The sequence below is a fragment of the Myotis davidii genome, unplaced genomic scaffold, assembly GCF_000327345.1.
Source record: "Myotis davidii unplaced genomic scaffold, ASM32734v1 scaffold545, whole genome shotgun sequence".
Classification (NCBI taxonomy): domain Eukaryota; kingdom Metazoa; phylum Chordata; class Mammalia; order Chiroptera; family Vespertilionidae; genus Myotis; species Myotis davidii.
In genome coordinates, this window is record NW_006296634.1 from 634,293 (window position 1) to 647,825 (window position 13,533).

The window sequence follows — 13,533 nt, forward strand, 5'->3', positions numbered from 1 at the left end:
GTATGATTTAATTTATATAACATTCTCAAAGTGACAAAACTATAGAGATGGAGAGCAGATTAGTGGTTGCCAGGGGACAGGGAGATGTGAAGTGAGAGTGGGTGTGACTACAAAGAGGTAGCACTGGCGTTCTTTGGTGGCAATGTGACAGTTTTCTACCTCAATTGTGGTGGCAGATATATGAATCTATGCACAGGATTGAAGTGCATAGAACTATACACACACCCTCATACACAAATGGATGCAGGTTTAAAAAATGGTGAATACTAAATAAGGTATGTAGTCTAGTTAACAGTACGTACCAGTATCAATGTCCTGTTTTTGATATTTCACTATAGCTCTACATAAGCTTTATCTAAAGCTCTGTATATAAGTTCTATATAAGATGTCACCATTGTGGAAAATTAGTTGAAGGGTACATGACACCCTATTATTTTTGCAATTTCTTGTGAGTCTATAATGATTTCAAAACTAAAAGTTTAGAAATACAAACCCTAGCAGGTAGGTAAAAAGCTATAAAAGACTTTTTAAAAAATTGGGGACATTTGCAAAGGGATGTATAAAAGATGACATTTGGGAGTTATTGTCAACTTTCTTAGGTGTGATAACATACGCTTATCACATGTCCTCATTTTTAGTGTATATGCTGAAGTTTTAGAGGTAAAGTGCCAGTGTCTATAACATAGTTTCAGATTTTCAACCAATTTGTGCCTAGGGACATATATCATTTTAAAATATGAAAAATGCGAACAGCCGAAACCGGTTTGGCTCAGTGGATAGAGCGTCGGCCTGCGGACTGAAGGGCCCCAGGTTCGATTCCGGTCAAGGGCATGTACCTGGGTTGTGGGCACATCCCCGGTGGGGGATGTGCAGGAGGCAGCTGATCGATGTTTCTCTCTCATCGATGTTTCTGACTCTCTCTCTCTCTCTCTCTCCCTTCCTCTCTGTAAAAAATCAATAAAATATATTAAAAAAAAAGAAAGAGAAATGCGAACAATTATTGAATCTGGGTGGTAGATTTATAGGTGTTTGCTGTCTTAGTCTTTTAACTTTACATTTGAAAATTTTATAATAAAAAGTCGAAAGAAAGAAGAAAGGAACCGTTGTGTGTACAACGATATGATGAATCTCAAAAGCATGATGGTAAGTGAAAAGAGCCAGACTCAAAAGGACACACCCTGTAAGATTCCATTTTGGAAAGGCAAAACCGTAAGGACAGAAATCAGCTCAGTGCTTGCCTGTGGCTGGGGTCGGGGGGTGTTGGTCACTACAGAACAAGAGGAAAATGTTGGGGATGTGGTGGACATATGAATATAGAATATTCAATATTTTGATTATAATAGTGGTTACATACTTGTGCTTGTTGTAGAACCGTACATTTAAAAAGATGAATTTTAATGCAAATTATGCCTTTAAAAAAAGCAGAGGAAAGTATGTGCAGAAGAACCATTTTAATAAAACAAGCTACACGAGGACAAAGATCTTATCTGTCTTGGGCTTGCTCATTGTGCTTATAACACACTTGGCATCTACTGAGCACCGAATAACTATTAGCTAGGATGTGCAGCAAGTTCCCCCCAATAAAACCCCTGTGTTCCAGGGGCTGTGGGCTGCGCAGGACCATGCCGCGCAGGCTGGGCAAAGCAGCTGCTCTGCTCGATGGCTCTTTGCAGAATGAGTGATTTGGCCTTGTCTCACTCCCATGGCTTTGATGTGCTTTTCTGCTGCATCATCTGGAACAGTGAGATCCGTTGGTGTCCTTTACCCTGGTGCTTGAGGCTGGAGGGAGCCCGGTGGGCCATCTTAGGGACCAGCAATAGCTCCAGGAAGTGGCACGCGGCTACTCCGACAGAGGCCCAGGTAAAGGCAGTTACCTTTCTCCTGAGACTTGTAAGTCAAGACCACACGTCCGTCGCCATGCTGCAAAGACTAGTTCAGTTTGAAGAGAGAAGTTAGAAATGTCCTTCCCAAACATAAAAATGCTAAATAGATTCGGCACTTTGTTTTCTGGCTAAAGAATAACGACTATTCGGCTTTCTCAGCGCCAGGTCCCTTTACAGGCGCCCGGTTAGCCTTACAGCACTTGAATATGGTGCGCTGGTTCGTTGCTCCATTGTACAGGTGACACAGCTGAGGCTCCGAGAGGCGAAGTGACCTGCCTTTGGCCATATCTTGGTGCGCTCTCACAGCTGACCTTGCACTTACCGGCTCTTCCACATGGCGTCCACAGAGCCACCCCAACCCTTTCCGCCACTAGCCTAGCCCTACCTGGTGTATGTAGAGTTACTGTGGGTCCAGCAGCACCAGGTGGGCCGTGGAAGTCTCTTCCTCTGGCACAGAATGGATGTTCTCTCTGTAGTAGGGTGAGTGGTCCTATTTAGGTCAAATATAGAAAGGAAGGGGGCGGGGAGGGGAGGAAGGGGAGGTGAGAACACGCAGAAAACACCAGATGCTCTTTCTAGCTTAAAAATACTCCACAGACATGAGGGACCAGATTTTTATCACAGTCTGTTAGGAGGGAAAGGGGAGGGCGAAGAGCAGGCTGGGGAAGGAAGAAAGGGCGTCTATCCAAGACCTCAGAATTGGGTCCGGGGCCCATTGATAAAGACAGAGATGGCAATAGTCTCAGACACTGGGCAGCAGGTGCTGAGCTAAGCGCTCCCCCGAGTTCTCAGGTAACGTTCCCAGTAACGTCTCAGACTTCACGACTTCTATTTCCTTTCTCATTGCAGATTAGGAAACTGGGTTCCAGAGAGTACATGCACCAAATCACATATTTTCATGTGTGAAAATATCAATACACTAATTGAGGTCAGAAGGACACACTTGAAAGTAACAGCAGTATTTACCCGGGGAAGGGGCGTGATAAAGGTGGGGAGCTTTAGCTTTTTATTGCAGTGTCTATATATATATATATTACATTGGGAATGTGTAATCATGTGTGTGTACTTTAAAAAAGTGGGCGGCGGTAAAGACTGTGTCCAAGGATCATCCCACAACTAGTTTGGAGCCGGACCTCAGACTGCAGATTCCAGTCTGTAACCTCTGCGCTGCGCTGCCTTTCGAAGGAAGAAAGGGCCGGACTTCTGAGAGGCGTGGGCCCCTGGCCCCGGCTGCCTCCCCTGGGTTGCCGCGGGGACTGGGCCAGTCCCTCCCTCCGGGAGCCCGATGCTGCGTGTCCAGCCCCAGGCCCGCCCACTGTCGCGGAGCCGACTCCGGCCAATCGGACCTGGGAGATGAGAGTGGCAGGAAATCAAGGTCAAGGCCCCGGACACAATGGGGCCATTGTCGGCCTCCAGTCAGTTGACTTACAAGCAGCAGCTCCCCATCCACCCGCGCTCCTGTTCCCCAGCCCCGCTCCCCCCCAGGACGTCGCTAAAAACCACGGCCTCCTTCGGGGTCCCACCCCGGGACGGGAAGGCCGGGCCGCCCGGTGCAGGGCCTGGTCTGTCCACCAGGTGGCAACCGAGCACCGCACTTCTGAGGTCGGCGTGGGAGGCCAGGGGCGGGGCGCTCAGCTAGACAGGGGCGGGAGGGGGCCCTGCCCTTTCTGCTGTATCCAAGAAGCCAGGTCAGATCACACGTTCCCTCACCCTTCACTCCGAGCTCCCCGAGACCTGGAATCTCAGGGGCACTTCCCGCAGCAAACGGCAAAATGGCCGTGGACTACAGACAGCGCTTTTCCTTGATGGAGAGGAAAAGCCAGGGGAAGCTCTCTACGCCGCAAGTCACATCAGGTGGACCCTGGCCGTCTCTCTGGTCTGGATTAATGACCTGGCTGATTGATTGGTTACGTTAGTGTATAAATGTCAGCTCTGAAATCCCCCACCCCACCCCACCCCACCCACCCCGTCTAAATTATGTGCCTCTTGTTCTCGCTCAGAGCCAGCTGTAGTTTTCCTTCCTGGCGTGTATTGCCATTTGTAATTGGACACATATTTGATTCTTTTCCACTAGAAAATATGCTCCGCGAGAGCAGGGACTGGTCAGGTTTTGCTCACCAATTCGTCCTTAGTACGGGATCTGGCACACAGTAGGTGTTCGATAAATATTTGCCAACATAATACGTGGACCAGTGCCCTACTGAATAGGAACTGGGCTTCCGTTTCCGACAGTTCGGCGTGTGCGAACACAGGTAGAGTCCGGGCCCTCTGAACAGGCTGCACCTGCCCAGACTATCAAATCAGAGAGGCATGCCCTGGAGGCAGAGGGCTCTCGGGTTCTGGGTTCTGGTTCTGGGCTCTGGCCACCTGGCTGCACAATCTTACCTTCACCCCACACCTGCTGGGCCACTGGGCGCACATGGCTTGCTCTTCCTGTCTCAGTGACCTCGTCTGTAAAATGGGGACACCTGCCTCCTGGGGCCGCTTTGAGGGTTCTGAGAAGTAACGGGTGGAAGGTGCTTGGCGCAGAGCTTGGAGCACAGTGAGCACTCGGTGAGTATTAGCCAACATTATTATTGCTGTTGCTCTTGTTGGGGAAGAAGCGTTCACAGAGGTCAACGCTTGAGTGCCCAAGGCAGTGATGGCGAACCTATGACACACATGTCAGAGGTGACACACGAACTCATTTTTTTGGTTGGTTTTTCTTTGTTAAATGGAATTTAAATATATAAAATAAATATCAAAAATATAAGTCTTTGTTTTACTATGGTTGCAAATATCAAAAAATTTCTATATGTGACACGGCTCCAGAGTTAAGTTAGGGTTTTTCAAAATGCTGACACGCCGAGCTCAAAACGTTCGCCATCACTGGTTTAAGGCATGTGCCAGCTGAGGTGAGGGTCTGGGGTTGAGGGGGCAGTCCCGCTAGGACCTGTCCCTTGTCACTTCTCCTGGCTCGGTTTCTTCTGACGGCTGGTTCAGGAAGCTGAGGCTGGTGGGGACGCATCCCTTCCTCTGAGGCTGGTGGGGACACCAGGGCCCACGCAAGCCCTTGGTAAATGCACATGTCAGTGGGGGCGGGGTGGGGGGGGGAGTGGTGCCAGGTCCTGGGGACAGCGGTGCGCAAAGTCATCTTGTCTCTGACCTCAAGAAACACCCCATCCTGGAGGGGAGGGGAGATGGTGATTAAAGCAACATGTCACTGTGATAAAGGGCCAGGCCAGGCCTGAGCCATTCTCTCAGGAAGTGACTGTGGGCTGAGAGCTGAAGATTGGGATGAGGAGCTAGCCAAGAAAACCCCTCCCTTAAAATGGCCCCTCCTGGGGACCGCTCTGATGACCCAGCAGATTCTCAGGCCCTTCCTGGGCCAGGCAAATGGTCAGGTAGGAGAAGACTCAAAACACACCCCCACCTCCCGCCAGCACACAGGCTTCTACTGAGACCTGCTGCCCTCACCTGTGTCATCTGGGGACGTGCCCACACCATGTCAGACCCCAGCCCTACTCTGCGACACTGATGCTGGCCAGGTCTGGCCCAGTCAGTGCGCCAAGCTGAGCTCAGGCCCCTTCCCTTGTGCCAGGGTGCACTGGTTCTGCCACTTGCTCCCCTCCCCATGAAATATCCAACCAGCCCTCATTTTTGAGACAATGGAATTCAACAGCCACAGGATTGTTAGGGGTGAGGGTGGAGGAGCAGTCGAACCTTCCTGAGCCCACCTGCTGCGTCCCAGCTCTGAAAGAGTGAGCCAGGAGCTGAGGCAGAACTGGGCTCGAGGAGGAAGCGATATGATGGGCTGCAGAGTGTAGAAGGTGCTGCCCTGTAGGGCTTGGGTTTGGGGGTGAGCTGGCCTGGCAGGGGAGGGCAATGTCAGCCTAGCTTCCTCCACCCTCTGTAGGCCCTGGAGTCAGACAGACCAAGGTTGGGTCCTGACACTCTTATAACTGTGACTTTGGGAAGTCACTTCTCTGAGCCTTAGTTGGCCCATCTGTAAAATGGGGTTAAGCTCTCATGAAATTTGTGGGGTTTTAAAGAGATAATGAATGAAAAATGCACAAGCACAGTAGAGACACCCAGCAAGCCCTCAACACATGATCTCCTCCGCTGCTGCTGCTGTGGCTCTGCTACAAAGATGAGGCCACGCACAGACTTGCATAGCGTTTGGCCAGTTCCAGAGGGAGGTCAGCCTGGTCACCTGGGGAAGGCTTCCTCCCTGCCTGGTCCCACTGATAATGACACCAGGTCCCCGGGCCTGACACAGGAAGCTCAGAGGTTCTGGAAGGGAGAGTCACCCTCCCCGCCCCTTCCCCAGCCGCCCACCCCCACTTACCAGGATGCGGGTTTCCCTGTGAGATGGGATGGGGACGCCTTAGGCCTGAGGCAGCCTATTTCTCTTCCTTTCCTCTCACTGCTTCTCTGTCTTTAACTTTGCCAAAGCCAGAGACTTGCTCCCCCGAGACAGGGAGAGAGAGGAAGAGGAGGGAGCTAGGGACGAAGTGAGAAGGCAGAGGAGGTTCTTCAATGTTTAAAGAGGAAAGTGGTCATCTCGATCTTTTCATCTCAGGCTGAAATTGGTCAATTAGGTAGTGTATTTAAGATATCTGTACCCGCCCCTTGCACCCCCTTGGGAAAAGAGCTCCCTCAAAAGCATGATGCAGTTTACATAATAAAAGAATGGAGGCTTTGACGAAGAAAGAAGAATTATTAAAGAACATCAGGCCCTGCCAGCGTGGCTCAGTGGTTGAGCATCGACCTATGAATCAGGAGGTCACAGTTCGATTCCCAGTCAGGGCACATGCCCAGGTTGCGGGCTAACCCGTGTGGAGCGTGCATGAGGCAGCTGATCAATGATTCTCTCTCATTATTGATGTTTCTATCTCTCTCTCCCTCTCCCTTCCTCTCTGAAATCAATAATATATATATATATATATTAAAGTACATATAGGAAACGGCCATCCGACATCCATTTCCAGGGTTGGGGCTGCTGCTTCCATACCTGGTGTGTGTCCTTCCTCTGCTGAGAGCAGGCTGGGGGAGTGTCTGGTGGAGGGTAGCAGTATCGGCTTGGGCTCAGGTTGGAGCTGAAATCCTGCACTTCAGCCCTTTCCAGAAATAATCAGTCTGAGCAAGGGTCCTAAGAGCCGGGATCACTCCCAAGTCAGGTTCTTCAGACAAGAAATTCTGGCTCCTCCCACAGATGGGCCTCTGGCTCCATTTCCATCCTCCTCCCCTCCTCTATACCCAGTTCCCCCAAAATCTGCAGGGAAAGCCCTGGGCCTCCAGTTTTCTGAGGGCCTGAGAAATCCCCGAGGACCCGGCAGCCCCCACTCCGGCCCGGCAGAGAGCAGGCGAGCTCTGGGAGGGGGGGGGGGGGGGACGGTCTTTACTAGACTTCGAGCCGTGTGTGAAGCCTTGGCGCTCTCTCCGGATCTGAGCTTTGATTAGCCTGGAATGTTCCTGGTCTGGTTCTGAGTGAGGTCCGCAGGGAGATGGTGTGAGGGTGTCCCAGGTTCCTCAGGCTTAGAAACTCGCAGGCCTGCTTTCAGGACCTCGGATTTCCGGCCCACAAAGCCCTCTACTCTTGCCTCTGCCGATCCCACCTTCCTCGCCCGCTCCCCGCTTCCCGGAGCCCTGCTCATAGGGCCTGCTCTGCCCCTACCACCTGTCATCCCTCTCGTCTCTCCGATTAATTTCTATTCTTTCTTCAGGACTCCCTCCTAGGAAGCCAAGCTGACCCCTTCCTGTCTCAGGCTAGGCTAGCTCTCCTGCCATGTCTCCATCTCTAGAGAACCAAGCTTCTGTCCCCTCTCACCACTGCAACCTGCCTGAGGACAGGGACAGTGCCACTGCTGGGCCCTGGCACACACACAGGACCTGCATGTGGAAGGTGCTCAGTAGATCAGTGAGTGGTGCTTAACCTCGTGACTTTAAGAGGCCACAGTTTATAGTAAATGTGCAAGTGGGAGGGGGTGACTCCTGCCCTCAAATGCCTCCCCATACCTGAGGCTGCCTCTCCCCCGTCTAAGTCCTGGAATTTAGGCCCCCTTTCGCTTCCACCCCCACCCCCACCCCTTGTCACAGCCTGATGAGGGCTGTGGAGGTGGTGCAGCAGGGGAGCTAACATGGGGCCACCTGCCAGCTGAAGGACCTTGATCCGTTCCCTCTTCTGTGAAATGAATAATTACAGCGCCTTCTTACGGTGGTTTTGAGGAGTAGGTGTAACAATTCCCATAAAGCGCCCCTTCCCGTCTCCTGCACAAAGGGTGACTCTCTTTCCTGAGGGTCTGCGATCTCCTCCGAAGAGGGGAAGGCAGCTTTGGTTCTGGCTTGGAACCCTATTTGCAGTTCTGCAACCCTCCTCCCCACCCTTTCCCTCCCTAGGGCCATACCTTCCCCAGTGCAGAAGCCAGGGGGATAGCTCTAGGGCAGGGGTCCTCAAGCTACGGCCCGCGGGCCACATGCAAATACAAATATTGTATTTGTTCCCGTTTTGTTTTTTTACTTCAAAATAAGGTATGTGCAGTGTGCATAGGAAGTTGTTCATAGTTTTTTTTTAAACTATAGTCCGGCCCTCTAACGGTCTGAGGGACAGTGAACTGGCCTCCTGCTTAAAAAGTTTGAGGAGCCCTGCTCTAGGGTGAGTGGTGTCCAGGGGAGGCTCCTGGGCACACAGGACAAATGAGTGGCTTCAGTGGCAGGTTCTCTGCCCCCAGGTTTGTTTGGCTCTGGGTTCAGGGGGCACTTTAGGGGCATGGCCAGGCACCTGGGGAGCTTATCAGAAATACGGAATTTTTGAGCAGGCTAGCTGCTGTGTCCCTGCCCTGACATCTGAAGGCCTCACTCCCCACCCCCAGGTTAGTATCCCAAAACCAGAAAGACAATCTATGTGGAGAGAGGATGAGCTTGACCAATGGCCAAGGTCAGCATGGCACTCACCCCTTCTCTGCAGTGCCCCCCCATCCCCCAGCTCAGACACCTGGGGATGGTGTATAGCAGTGGTTCTCAACCTTCTGGCCCTTTAAACACAGTTCCTCATGTTGTGACCCAACCATAAAATTATTTTCGTTGCTACTTCATAACTGTAATGTTGCTACTGTTATGAATCATAATGTAAATATCTGATATGCAGGATGGTCTTAGGCGATCCCTGTGAAAGGGTCATTCGACCGCCAAAGGGGTCGCGACCCACAGGTTGAGAACCGCTGGTGTATAGGCAGGATGGAAAGCATGAACCCAGGAGGCACACACGTCTCTTTTAATCTTAACCAGCTGTGTGTGACCTTGGGCAAGTAACTTCATTTCTCCAAACCTCAGTTTCCTAAGCTACAAAATGGGGATAGGTCTCCCAGTGGGTATCCCTTAGAAAGCTACGAAGACCTATAATAATAAAAGCGGAATATGCTAATTAGACCGGATGTCTTTCCAGACGAAGCCAAAGCTGGGGCTGGGAGGAAAGCTCAGGTCCCAGGTGCCTGCCAGCCAACGCCAGAGGGAAGCTGGTGCCGGTAGCCAGGGGAAGGAAGGCCTACTCTTGCACTGATTTCGTGCATTGGGCCTCTAGTTAAATAATAAAATGCACACAATGCACTGAGCTCAGAGTACACTTATTAAGTGAATAATAACTGGTTGTATTGCTATAATTATTTTCAGTCCCTTACTGTGTTCCCAGCATCTACCCAGGATACTTTAATGCTGTCCAACCTAACAGAGTTTGAGTCTGTTGAACATTTATAATATTTTAAAGAGGAGCAGGTAACTGAAATGAGAGGAGAGAGGGGCCCACCAGGTTCTAAGGAAAGGGTTGCTATCCTTTTCTGCCCCCACCCCACCCCAGGCCCCACGTGGTTCTGCTGCCGTCCTTACCTCTTTATGTCCAGAAGTTCAGGGAGGTCTTGCTCCATCTTCCCCATGCCGGCAGCCCTGCCACTGAGGACCAATGCCCTGGCCTGGAGCTCTGAGCCGCTCCATCTGCTCGAGAGCGGGGTGAGTGCATGCCGGCCAAAAAAGCGATGACAAAGGACCACCTTTGCTCAGTGCCATCCTTCTGGCTTTCCAAATGAGGATTCTCAGACTTCTCTCTCCATGGAGATGACATGACTCATGGGCAATAATACCAGCAGCAGAAGTGGTCCCTTTCTCTGTGCTGTGTGTGTGTGTGTGTGGGGGGGGCGTGTCTCAGGGGCAACCAAATCCAGCTACAAAGCTTTGTAGCCACGATGAACGTGGACTGGCAGGAGGGAGAAGGGAAGAGGCTGAGAGACCCACATCCCCAAAGGCCTGGGCCATTGGGTTCCAGGCGCTGGCCTCACCATATGGAGTCATGCAAGGAGTTAACTGCGCTCCCCTCACCCCCCTCTGGCCATCTATCCAGCACAGCTCTTACCTGGAGCAGGGTGGCCGTCCCACCCAGACCAAGGCCAGAATGTGGTGTGGGGGAGAAGCAAAAGCGAAGCGAACAGGCATCTGGGATGACTGTTTTGTTGAATGAGCCCCAGGCAGGGGCTTTGCTGCCCTCTCCTGAAGGATGGGATCGGGGACTCATCCTAGCCAGGCCTGGATAATGAGAAGCCAGAGAATGAGTGGGGTGTCGGGGGTAGGGGTAAGGGCTGTGAATGTCAATGTGCCAGACCTCTTTACATCTCTCCTAAGGGCTCTTTTATGAAATGCCCCAACCGAGCTCTGAGGTTGGGCCAAAATGGGCCCCCAGCCTCAAACCCCATCCTTGGCTGGCCTGGAAACTTCCCTCAGTGACCACATGGGGCACTTCTACCTCCTGCCACCAATCACCGTGGGGGAGAAGCAAAAGCGAAGCGAACAGGCATCTGGGATGACTGTTTTGTTGAATGAGCCCCAGGCAGGGGCTTTGCTGCCCTCTCCTGAAGGATGGGATCGGGGACTCAATCCTAGCCAGCCTGGATAATGAGAAGCCAGAGAATGAGTGGGGTGTCGGGGGTAGGGGTAAGGGCTGTGAATGTCAATGTGCCAGACCTCTTTACATCTCTCCTAAGGGCTCTTTTATGAAATGCCCCAATCTCGGATCCTCCCACCGAGCTCTGAGGTTGGGCCAAAATGGGCCCCCAGCCTCAAACCCCATCCTTGGCTGGCCTGGAAACTTCCCTCAGTGACCACATGGGGCACTTCTACCTCCTGCCACCAATCAACAGGCAACAAGGCAAGGTGCCTGGCACACTCAGAGAGCCATGGGAGGGGCTAGCAGATTTCTTGGGTGGGGGCGAGGGAGGGTATAGGGAGGGGCCTTCTCAAGCTCCGAGGTCAGGTTTCAGGAGAAAGATAAGCACTGTACCAGGTTCTGCCAGGTATGTGACCCAGTTTGGCCCCTCCTTCTGCCCCTCCCACTCAGACTGGCTCTTACTCGCCCCGCCCTCCCTTACATGTGCTCAAAGAACCCTGTGATTATTTTTATTAGGGCTTATAATTCTTTATTTGCCAGATAACATATCTTCCCTATGGACTGTGAGTCTGCAGGGTGGTACTAGTAGGAGGGCTGGGGCTATGCTTGTCTTTGTCCCTGTCTCCCTAGCACTTGGCACAGGGCCTAGCACATAGTAGGTGCTTAAGACATATTTGGTGACTAAATAAGTTAAAGAATACGTTCCTTCATCAGACACCATGAGCTCTCCAAGGGCAGGGACTACTTCTTGTTTATTTTTGTATCCCCAACCCCTGGCTTGGTGCCTGGCACAAAACAGGTACCCACTAAATTGTGGGGGATGGAAGACTCACTGGGTGTAACAGTGTTCGTGAGACCCATATCTCTACCCCCTTCCACTCCTGACACAGCGAGGACATGGCCTTCTCCTCCAGGTGGCTCTCCTAGGGACGAAAGGGCCCTCAGCAGGGCTGAGAACAGGGGGATGGGTAGTGCTGCCCCTGGAAGAGAGTAAGAGGTGAGGCCCCTGGCGGTCTGAACTGGGGGAGCTCTACCAGGCCAGTTGCTGTAGTCAGGTGAACTGGGGGGCTCTGTGGGAGCCATGCCTGGTAAGGACTCACCTCTGGGAAGCTCCAAGATGCAGGGTTGGCAGCAGAGCTCCCACAGTGCCACTCTTTAGACACGAGGGGCTGGTGGTCACGTGGGGCTCCGGACTTCAGCCCACTCCTTGTCTTCACAGAGCCAGGAAGTCTCAGAGGCACAGGGAACTGAAGGGCAGAGGGCACCGTGTGGGATCTTGTGCTGGCCTCGGGATGGATCCCCTGCCCTGTCAGCAGGCGGAGCTTTAGCTAGCACTGCGCCCTGGGAGGTAAAGCTCCCTCTGGGCGGCAGTCACGCAGGCTCTCTGATCATAGGATCAATTTCTGGGCCCATCTTCGGTGTCCAGAGGAACTGAGAAGGAGATAGAATCTCCTGGGACTCAGGTCTGGAAGTGTGAAGTCTGGAGTTTGCAGCCCAACCCCATCTCTCAAAGCTTGAGAGAGACTTAGGCCATATAGGGATGGCCCCTCTCAGCTGACAAATGGGTTTTGTCTTGTTGAGGACTCCTGGTGGTCAGAGGAGCGTACTCATTAATGACCTCCTTCCCCAGAGGCTTGTTTGAGCACCTATCCCACCAGCATGAATCAGAATAAAGACTGACACAGGTATCAGCCCCTAGTACTCCTGTTCTGAAAACCTGGGCTAAATGTTAGGGTTTGAAACCAGAGCTGGAGACACAACTTACCCCTTAGCTCTTGCTTTGAGGGCTGCAAAACCCCCCAAAACCTAACAACTCAACCAAACCAAAACAAAATGTAGGTGACTGACTAGCAGGCAAGTAGAGACATACTATTTCAAAGACTCCCCTTGAAATGAAATTTAAACTTGACTTTTTTGTTGTTAATCCACCTGAGGAAATTTTTCCATTGATTTTTAGAGGGTAGAAACATCAGTGTGAGAGAGACATCGATTAGTTGCTTCCTGAGCACAGGATCGAACCTGCAAGCCAAGTACATGCATGCCCTTGAGCTGGAATTGGGAATCAAATCCTGGACCCTTCTTAGCATGGGCCGGGGCTCTAACCAAGGCGCCACACCGGCCAGGGTAAATATTTATACCACTGAATAAGAAATCAAGTTGAATAAGAAGTTAAGTTGAGCCGAAACTGGTTTGGCTCAGTGGATAGAGCGTCGGCCTGTGGACTGAAGGGTCCTGGGTTTGATTCTGGTCAGGGGCATGTACCTGGGCTGCGGGCACATCCCAGTGGGGGATGTGCAGGAGGCAGCTGATCGATGTTTCTCTCTCATCGTGTTTCTGACTCTCTCCCTTCTTTTCCTTCCTCTCGGCAAAAAATCGATTCTCAGTCAGGGCACATGCCTGGATTGCAGGCTCCATCCCCAGTGTGGGGCATGCAAGAGGCAGCTGATCAATGATTCCCTCTCCTCCTTGATGTTTCTATCTTTCTCTCCCTTCCTCTCTGAAATCAATAAAAATATATTGGAAAAGAAAAAAGAAGTTGAATAAGAAGAAGTCAAGTTGAATATGTCAAGTTTTGCCTTGGCTGGTGGTGCAAAGTGGTTAGAGCCCTGGCCCACACTAGGATTGGTCCTGGGTTTCATTCCTGATTCCAGGTCAAGGGCACATACCTGGGTTGCAGGCTCATGACGAGTACAGGAGGCAACCAATCGCTGTCTCTCTCACATTGATGTTTCCATGTTTCTC

General features: G+C 51.7%; 1 long non-coding RNA gene across 1 annotated transcript; it reads right to left on the reverse strand.

Moving 5' to 3' along the window:
• Window positions 1-1,374: 1,374 nt before the first annotated feature.
• LOC107184455 lies at window positions 1,375-2,765 on the reverse strand. The gene is made up of 2 exons (XR_001515306.1): window positions 2,269-2,765; window positions 1,375-1,929 (listed from the first exon to the last, which is right to left on the reverse strand). It is a non-coding gene; the product is annotated as an uncharacterized LOC107184455 (long non-coding RNA).
• Window positions 2,766-13,533: the final 10,768 nt, after the last annotated feature.